The 10,347-nt window shown below is 40.1% G+C and overlaps 1 long non-coding RNA gene across 1 annotated transcript; it reads right to left on the bottom strand.

The window, feature by feature from the left end:
- Nucleotides 1–6,072: 6,072 nt before the first annotated feature.
- LOC147996562 (uncharacterized) lies at nucleotides 6,073–9,291 on the bottom strand. Its single transcript, XR_015676972.1, has 3 exons — nucleotides 8,988–9,291; nucleotides 7,218–7,442; nucleotides 6,073–6,944 (listed from the first exon to the last, which is right to left on the bottom strand). It is a non-coding gene; the product is annotated as an uncharacterized LOC147996562 (long non-coding RNA).
- Between the last annotated feature and the right edge of the window lie 1,056 nt (nucleotides 9,292–10,347).

Below are 10,347 nucleotides of genomic sequence, written 5' to 3'. Positions count from 1 at the left end.
CATCAAAACAATCATCCACCATGATCAAGTAGGCTTCATCCCAGGCATGCAGGGATGGTTTAATATACGGAAAACCATCAACGTGATCCATCATATAAACAAACTGAAAGAACAAAACCACATGATCATTTCATTAGATGCTGAGAAAGCATTTGACAAAATTCAACACCCCTTCATGATAAAAGTCCTGGAAAGAATAGGAATTCAAGGCCCATACCTAAACATAGTAAAAGCCATATGCAGCAAACCAGTTGCTAACATTAAACTAAATGGAGAGAAACTCGAAGCAATCCCACTAAAATCAGGGACTAGACAAGGCTGCCCACTCTCTCCCTACTTATTCAATATAGTTCTTGAAGTTCTAGCCAGAGCAATCAGACAACAAAAGGAGATCAAGGGGATACAGATCGGAAAAGAAGAGGTCAAAATATCACTATTTGCAGATGACATGATAGTATATTTCAGTGATCCCAAAAGTTCCACCAGAGAACTACTAAAGCTGATAAACAACTTCAGCAAAGTGGCTGGGTATAAAATTAACTCAAATAAATCAGTTGCCTTCCTCTATACAAAAGAGAAACAAGCCGAGAAAGAAATTAGGGAAACGACACCCTTCATAATAGACCCAAATAATATAAAGTACCTCGGTGTGACTTTAACCAAGCAAGTAAAAGATCTGTACAATAAGAACTTCAAGACACTGAGGAAAGAAATTGAAGAAGACCTCAGAAGATGGAAAGATCTCCCATGCTCATGGATTGGCAGGATTAATATAGTAAAAATGGCCATTTTACCAAAAGCAATCTACAGATTCAATGCAATCCCCATCAAAATACCAATCCAATTCTTCAAAGAGTTAGACAGAACAATTTGCAAATTCATCTGGAATAACAAAAAACCCAGGATAGCTAAAGCTATCCTCAACAATAAAAGGACCTCAGGGGGAATCACTATCCCTGAACTCAAGCAGTATTACAGAGCAATAGTGATAAAAACTGCATGGTATTGGTACAGAGACAGACAGATAGACCAATGGAATAGAATTGAAGACCCAGAAATGAACCCACACACCTATGGTCACTTGATTTTTGACAAAGGAGCCAAAACCATCCAATGGAAAAAAGATAGCATTTTCAGCAAATGGTGCTGGTTCAACTGGAGGGCAACATGTAGAAGAATGCAGATCGATCCATGCTTATCACCCTGTACAAAGCTTAAGTCCAAGTGGATCAAGGACCTCCACATCAAACCAGACACACTCAAACTAATAGAAGAAAAACTAGGGAAGCATCTGGAACACATGGGCACTGGAAAAAATTTCCTGAACAAAACACCAATGGCTTATGCTCTAAGATCAAGAATCGACAAATGGGATCTCATAAAACTGCAAAGCTTCTGTAAGGCAAAGGACACGGTGGTTAGGACAAAACGGCAACCAACAGATTGGGAAAAGATCTTTACCAATCCTACAACAGATAGAGGCCTTATATCCAAAATATACAAAGAACTCAAGAAGTTAGACCGCAGGGAAACAAATAACCCTATTAAAAAATGGGGTTCAGAGCTAAACAAAGAATTCACAGCTGAGGAATGCCGAATGGCTGAGAAACACCTAAAGAAATGTTCAACATCTTTAGTCATAAGGGAAATGCAAATCAAAACAACCCTGAGATTTCACCTCACACCAGTGAGAATGGCTAAGATCAAAAACTCAGGTGACAGCAGATGCTGGCGAGGATGTGGAGAAAGAGGAACACTCCTCCATTGTTGGTGGGATTGCAGACTGTAAAACCATTCTGGAAATCAGTCTGGAGGTTCCTCAGAAAATTGGACATTGAACTGCCTGAGGATCCAGCTATACCTCTCTTGGGCATATACCCAAAAGATGCCTCAACATATAAAAGAGACACGTGCTCCACTATGTTCATCGCAGCCTTATTTATAATAGCCAGAAAATGGAAAGAACCCAGATGCCCTTCAACAGAGGAATGGATACAGAAAATGTGGTACATCTACACAATGGAATATTACTCAGCTATCAAAAACAACGGCTTTATGAAATTCGTAGGCAAATGGTTGGAACTGGAAAATATCATCCTGAGTGAGCTAACCCAATCACAGAAAGACATACATGGTATGCACTCATTGATAAGTGGCTATTAGCCCAAATGCTTGAATTACCCTAGATCCCTAGAACAAACGAAACTCAAGACGGATGATCAAAATGTGAATGCTTCACTCCTTCTTTAAATGAGGAAAAAGAATACCCTTGGCTGGGAAGGGAGAGGCAAAGATTAAAACAGAGACTGAAGGAACACCCATTCAGAGCCTGCCCCACAGGTGGCCCATACATATACAGCCACCCAATTGGACAAGATGGATGAAGCAAAGAAGTGCAGACCGACAGGAGCCGGATGTAGATCGCTCCTGAGAGACACAGCCAGAATACAGCAAATACAGAGGCGAATGCCAGCAGCAAACCACTGAGCTGAGAATAGGACCCCCGTTGAAGGAATCAGAGAAAGAACTGGAAGAGCTTGAAGGGGCTCGAGACCCCAAAAGTACAACAATGTCAAGCAACCAGAGCTTCCAGGGACTAAGCCACTACCTAAAGACTATACATGGACTGACCCTGGACTCTGACCCCATAGGTAGCAATGAATATCCTAGTAAGAGCACCAGTGGAAGGGGAAGCCCTGGGTCCTGCTAAGACTGAACCCCCAGTGAACTAGACTATGGGGGGAGGGCGGCAATGGGGGGAGGGTTGGGAGGGGAACACCCATAAGGAAGGGGAGGGGGGAGGGGGATTTTGCCGGGAAACCGGGAAAGGGAATAATACTTGAAATGTATATAAGAAATACTCAAGTTAATAAAAAAAAAAAATAAAATAAAAAAAAAACTTTATGGAACCTATGGAAAATAGAAAACAATTATAGAAGTCCAAATGGTAAAAAAAAAAAAAAAAAAAAAAAAAAAAAAAAGAAACTGGGCTTGACTTCAGCTACTGTATGAAATGATTCAACTTCATTTCTATTGCATAGTTTAGCTTCCTGAAGCTTTTCAAAGGAGAATTAAATGAAAGTAGGGGGTGGGGGGGACCACCATGGAAGCTAACTCTCAACCAGTATCTTTTAAGACTTTTACTAGAACTGTGTCACCTCAACTGTTAGCCAAAGAAAATGCTCTAAATGCTAGTTCTTCTGAAATGCATCTTTATCGCAAACGATATTTTAATCTCTCTCTGATTAATGAAGTTCCAAGGCTTTTGTTACTTTCCCTTGTTTTGTCTTTTTACACATTAAGAAGTGTCCTATTTTCTATCCAGGTACATGCGTGTATTCTGCTGTGCTGTCAGACTCTTTGAAGAAGTATATGACTATCTGGAGTATACAGTTTGGTGTATAGACGTGTTTCAGATTTGACTTTTTGTGTGTTTGTTCTTGGTTCTGTTTTTAGATATGGGTCTTTGGTCCTATTTGTTATTCTCTCTAGTGAAAATATGAGTCTTGCAGTAGAATCTCAACACTGGCCTCTGTTCAGTCAACACCCTGCTTCTCTGTAAGACTCTACAGCCTTCCCTGTGTTCCCAGCTGCTCAACCACTCCATATTGTCACCCCTTGAATTGTAGATTTACTAGAAGTCAGCTGAGGTGGTCTTGGAAATCATTTACTCCCTTTCAATGGTTGTCATTTTAAATTTCAATAAATCTACTACAAGCTATTTATGTGTGGAGAAACAAACCAGAAAAGAATATTTGTGTAAAAATTAAACTGAATGCCTTGAAAAGTCTCGATCAAGGTGAATCATAAATTGTGGTTGAATTCTGTGTAGAAAAATAAGAACCTGCAAAGGATTGGGACAGGGTCTTGCTCTCTGGGACTTTTACAATATAACTCTGCCTTAATGAATTCACAACAGGAAATGTTAAAGGACAAACTGTGAGTGTAATGTACTGAAAAAGAAAAGGAGCAAATAAGAGTTTAAATCTAAAATCAGGTGAACTGGCCAGCCAGTTCGAGGAGCAGCGGACAGGTTGAATGGACTGTGTCATCTACACTAGACTATCCAAAAAATAAAAAAGTAAGTAAAAAAATCTAAGTTCAGAGGCTGATTTATCCAACCGAGCCCTCACCTCACCACTGTGGTAACGTTATGAATTTTGGATTTTTAAAACAAAGGACAACAATGGGAAAAACAAGATGGATGACAATATAAAAAACATATATCTTAGAATATCCATTTGTTTACACAGAAACCAACTTCTCTTCAAGTCCAAATTTGTCTAAAGAATATATGGATTCCATCATTCACTCAACGCCGAGAACCCACTGTCAGGCAGACAACAGCTCTGGACCATGACAGGAACTGAGATGGGGTGGGGTGACTCATCCTTCTTCTAGCTTCCCCAACTGACCTCACCATGCACCTTGACAGGTAGCCTACCTCTTTCTCCCGATCCTCCATTTCTGGGTACTTGTTCCTCCTGTCCTGCAGGCCTGCTTTTCAAATCCTGCACGCAGAATTTGTCAATGGCTCTCTTATGTCCTCTTCTTTAATTTCCTGAGTGTAAAAGCAAAACATGGCATTGTATAAAACTAGAAACTAGACATTGCCTTGAAAGAATTCCAAATTAAAAGCCATGTTCATTCCACCTAGTGGTTAACCCTCACTCTCATCAGACTGATACTTCCCCTGCCGTTACATGCTTAATGTATCAAAATGGAAATGAAAGGATAGCCCTGTTGAGTTTTGATATATAAAATATCTTTTTGCTTATGTATTATAATTTACAGTACCTAGTGTCATTAGTGAACATATATGTGTTTGTTTTTTTGTATTAAATCCTAATATCTGACTTTGTGCTAGTCTGTGATTGGTTTGCCTTTCCTGTTACTATTATTATCTGGCTTTCAAGTTTAAGGTTTTTTTAAATGCAAATTCAGAATTTCAATTTTAATATATTTACATGGGTTGGCCTAGCTGTCATCTTTGTTCCCCAGGCCTTTGTACATGCTAGGCAAGGGCTCTACCATTCAGCTTCCTAACCTGCTAAAATAAAGGTAAAATAGTGGTCTCCTGAGACCATACATGTTTGAAGAATATATCCCTATTTTCTTCACAAATACATGGTTTGGCATAGAATTCCTAGACCATCTCATTGTCTTATGAGACCTTCATACTTTAGCCTATGTTTTCGGAATTTACTATTATGAAGCAAATGTATGAAGTTGTATTTTAGTTTTTATAGCTTTCATCTTTCTTCTTCACCTATGAACTAACAACTTTATTGGCCTAGGAATAGGACTGGCTGTCCAAAATTATCATTGTTAGAGCAAATTCATCAAGGGCCAGCAGCATAGAGAACACAGACATTGACATCATCCTCCAAAGTCATAAAACTGCATTTTCTTGATGTAAAACTGGCCGACTCCCACATCAGAGTAAATGTGTAGATTCTGGTAAGCAGTCCTCAGACTCATGAAGCAACATAAATTTAGAAAAAGACTTTGGCAAAAGTACTAAGACACATTATTCAATTTTGTTTTAAGTCTTATAAATGTATCCACTTTATGATCCCAAGTTATGATATATTTGTACATAACAGTGATTTATAAGCACATTCATGCACACCATTTAATTTGAGCCTCATCCCAAGTGTGGGGCGATGCTGGGATATTGTGCATTTTATACACGAGATGCAAGATCCTCAAAGCAACCCAGTGACTCTCCCAAATTTAACCACTAATTGAGTTTCTGATGCCAGATATGATTTGCTGCACCCATTATGTTGAAATTTTTATATAATTTATATAATTAAGAGACCGAGAACAGACAAGCAATTCCCGGGAGCCAAGGTAAGGCAGACTTTGAGCCCAATATATACTGAGAAACTTTCTGCTTACCTTAACCCCAGTATCCTGGGTTTATTAGATAAATATCACCACCACCCTAGTTCTGCATATTATCTATCAGAAATACAAACTTTCTAGCAAAAGTAACAACTCATTTTTTCATTATTGTTACATTAATACCCATGGAGGAAAATGACAAGAACTACTGTTAGCAATGTGTACTGGCTAATAAAAAAGGAAGCTTTATTTCATTAGGTATTCTGTATTGCCTCTACTTGAAGGCATGATCACCTTGATAATGTGTTAACATTCATATCCAGTGAATTATCACCTACAATTGATAGTCTTGCTATCATTTAAATACATTTTAAATCCGATAACCCTTATACATATCTAAAATACAAATCCCAGCGTATTTTTATCTCAAATATCTTAGAGCAATGTAAAACTTAGAACATGTTTCTGTACACAGCACATAATTTTTTCTTAACTTACAAATTCCTAAAATAGTAGAACACTGCACAATGTAGCAAATATGCTAGGGTTTGTGGCACAGGCTAATCGACACGCCTGATGTTTGATTGCTGTCTAGTGTCCATCATGATTAAGTATGCCCACAGTAAAAAAGTTCTTCAGCCTTATATGTAGGACTTAACAGCTTCAGTAGTTAGGGGTTGCATCACTCCAAGAGATGAGCTAGACCAGAGAGGAGATATCTGAGTACCTTCTTGTCTCCCTCGATATGGAGGAAAGCAGCATGTTCCCAGACTGTTTGCTGTGCAAAGTCATTGAAAGACTTGCCCCAAAACAGAGGTCAGTTAGCACTTCTACAGTGCAAAGCAGGAATGTAATAAATGCAGTCTCCCATCAGACCTTTCTTGATGTATTAAGAGATAATTTCTAACTCTATAAAATCAATAGCAGCTGTGGCTGCCTGCCTAAGACTGGCAAAAGCCAGCCAATGTTCCAGCACGGAGTGGGGAAGTTTTCCTGAGCCCCAGTGTCTTCTGAGGATGGGAGAGTCCGTTTTCTTTAAAGGTGTGGCTTCTGGTCGGATGGACGCACTCCGGTGGGTAGTTCCAAACCTAGAACTAAATGAAGAACGAAGACTGGAACGGTTAGGTTGTGAACTTAAATCCAGCGAGCAAACAGACAACACAAAGAGCAAGCTTGAAGTGAGAGGGCATGAAGGTGTGTCTGTGAGGAGTTGAGGAGTTGGGGAGTAATATGTTCAAAATAGATAGTTGAAACCTTCAAGGAATGAATAAAAATATTTATTTTTTAAGAACAACAGCCGGTAGAGAGAGGCTAATTTTAAAAATCTGTAGTATATATTCATATTAATTTTGTCGAGACACACGAACCTTTCTCTTCTTTCTGCAGTATTTTATGACTGGTCACCTCCATTGTGTGTTTCATCACTGGAAACCTGTTCTTATTTTTAAGAATGCAGAGTAAATAGGCGTATTACAGTATGATCAGTTTAGGGGATTCTTGGAACTAACTTGTGACAGTCGTGTTCATGCGGTAACATCACTGTTTCTGAGAAACCATCAGCACAGACATTTGTCAGCCACCTACTTCAAAACCTGAAACGGATTCGAGATTCAGACATACCTGTCATTATATAAAAACTCACATGAATTATTTTATGCTACTCATAAAAACCCTTGGGTAATTTTGTTTGCTAGAAAAAAATAAAATTCATACATACTGATAGAGAACACAAGTGAGAAATATAAGTATTTCCCCTTCCTTTGTCAAAAAAAAATAGAGGTACACCACTAGCACCTGCCCTGTACAAGAACATTTTGTGTGCACACTAATATACACAGGATATAATGTATACAGGATATACAAATCATGTGTCATATACATATTATATATAATATGGCAATATGAATTTTTAAATATTTTTTATACATTCTCCTCTTTCCATGATACACATGACTACCTAGCCTAGACTTAATTAAAAGCTCTTCTCTTGCATTTTGGCTTTAAAAACAGACCTGCTTCTTAAAAATGAAAACAAGCAACGACAGAGAGGGGCTGGGGACAACTAGGCACTAAAAAGGGTAGACAATACTTCTTCAGAAATCAATAGCTCTGTCCCCTGCTCGAGGATGATTCAAACATTCATTATCACTCAAGTAACTGCCAAGCAATTGAAGTTCCTCTAATTGCAAGTCCCTAAATGTAGCTTATTGCCTTCCCCTCAAATCTCCTGACTTCTCTGGGTCATTTCATTCGCACCTCTCTTTCAAGCCATCTGGGATCTCCAGCACTGCGAGCCTTAATGCTGAACACCTGGCCTGACAGTGTCTGCTGCTCTCTTTCACCTGCCAGCCCTTTGTTCCTCCCCAAGATTGAATGAGCACTACAAGTCCTGTCAAGCACGCACACACTGCGGCTTTTCCTGCGCCTGGTCTTGCGCTGGTCCTTAAGTCTGCTAAATCCTTTCATTATTTCGCCTCGCCCATCTAGGGACTCCATCTACTTTGTGATCTCTAGAAGCTAAAAAAAAAAAAAAAAATCCACAGAGGAGTTAACTACACTAGATACTTCTAGAACGCAGGGGTAGAGGGAGGAAAAAAAAAAACGCAACTGAAAATAAATCACACAGAACCACCCTGCTCTGGCTGGAAAATAGTTATAAATCACCCGGTGGTAGCTCAAATTTGAAAATTCACTGTAGGCTAATTGAAAATATATGTAATCGGTGTGACAACAGAGTTAAGTAGCTACTCTACCAATTAGGTACCCCTGACCCTGAGGCTGGAATTTTCATTCTTTGCCTAGCAGCCCCCCCCCACACCCCCCACCCCCCCACCCCCCCACCCCCCCACCCCCCCACCCCCCCACCCCCCCACCCCCCACCCCCCCCACCCCCCCACCCCCCCACCCCCCCACCCCCCCACCCCCCCACCCCCCCACCCCCCCACCCCCCACCCCCCCACCCCCCACCCCCCCCCCCCCCCACCCCCCACCCCCCCTACCCCCCACCCCCCCACCCCCCACCCCCCCCACCTCCCAGGATCTGTCGCAGCTTTTGGGCTCCTCCCACACGCAAACCTCCTTTTACATTTCCAAAAATAATCTCTGATCTGACATTCCCAGAGATATTGAGTCTATACCTCAACTTCCATCTGTTTCCTACTCTCGATTTCTATAGACTATACACTAAGAATATGGCTACTTGGCTTAGCACTCCCTCTTCTTAATTATTCACAAGTCTTTCCAAACTTTAGCCTTTTTCGAGCTGCTTCTTTCAGTCAATACAGACTATTTTCCCAGTTTAACTCAGACTCAATGACATGTCTCCGACCCAGGCTTCTGCTGAAAGCGGGTCACTGCAGTGTTCAGTAAGACAAAGCCGGCAGCATAGTTGCCATTCCTGTTGCGAGAAAAGAGCCAGTGGAAACAGATAACAAAAATTCCTATTGGTTTTGCTGACTAAACAGCCACAACAAAGAAGAAAACAAACCGAATGCCAAAGAAGTGTGTGTGTGTGTGTGTGTGTGTGTGTGTGTGTGAGAGAGAGAGAGAGAGAGAGAGAGAGAGAGAGAGAGAGAGAGGAGACTAGAATATTTCATCAGAGTCAAGTCCTGTCTGTACTCCGGGGACATCAAAATGCTGTCATAAGAAACACAATAACTCAGAAAGAAAGAAAGAGAGAGAGAGAGAAAGAAAGAAAGAAAGAAAGAAAGAAAGAAAGACCAAACCAGCGAGGCACAAAGGAGAGAGAGAGAGAGAGAGAGAGAGAGAGAGAGAGAGAGAGACTGAGACTGTATCAACAAAAAGCTCTCAAGTATCCAGCATTCAGTATGTAGACACTGAGATTAGAATCTGATGATACACTTTATTGAAATCATAAAAAAAGGTGTTATCATAGGCAGTCTCTGAGTTGATTAGGGAAGACTAGGCTTTTATTGACTCACCTTTGATAAGATAGTTCCAGAAATATATATATATTTTTTGCAGCTTATATACAGGAAACAAAAGAATACCAACTCAGCCACCTGATGACAGAGAAAGTTTTAAACACTGGCTCTGCCCTTTTTCCTTTTCCTTTGTCCTACTATCACATTCCTGTCTGATATATAGGTAATTTTAACCAGTAAGCCATGAAACACAATTAAGAAATTCTGAATCCAAGCCATACACACACACACACACACACACACACACACACACACACACACACACACACACACACACGTATAATTATAGAACAGAAAAGAGAAAAATTCTTATTTGAAAATTTAAAAATAAAGGGAAAAAATTTAACCTTAACTTGTTGTCTGCTGAACATGAGGTTAGGACTTGTTAGTGGCTAGGGGATTTATAAATAAAGAGAAGTTGTACCAGGGCTGGGGTGATAGTACAGGCAGGTTTCTAATCATCTGGTCTGTAGAATAAACTTAGCTAACTTGAGATTTCAGCTAAGGAAGTGAACTTTCACAATACCATATGTGAAAAGGAGAAGTGGAAGGA

The sequence above is a fragment of the Rattus norvegicus genome, chromosome 2, assembly GCF_021556685.1.
Source record: "Rattus norvegicus strain SHRSP/BbbUtx chromosome 2, alternate assembly SHRSP_T2T, whole genome shotgun sequence".
NCBI classification, from domain to species: Eukaryota; Metazoa; Chordata; class Mammalia; order Rodentia; family Muridae; genus Rattus; species Rattus norvegicus.
The sequence above is the reverse complement of the archived record's forward strand: the minus strand, read 5'-3'. Positions and strand labels throughout refer to the sequence as shown.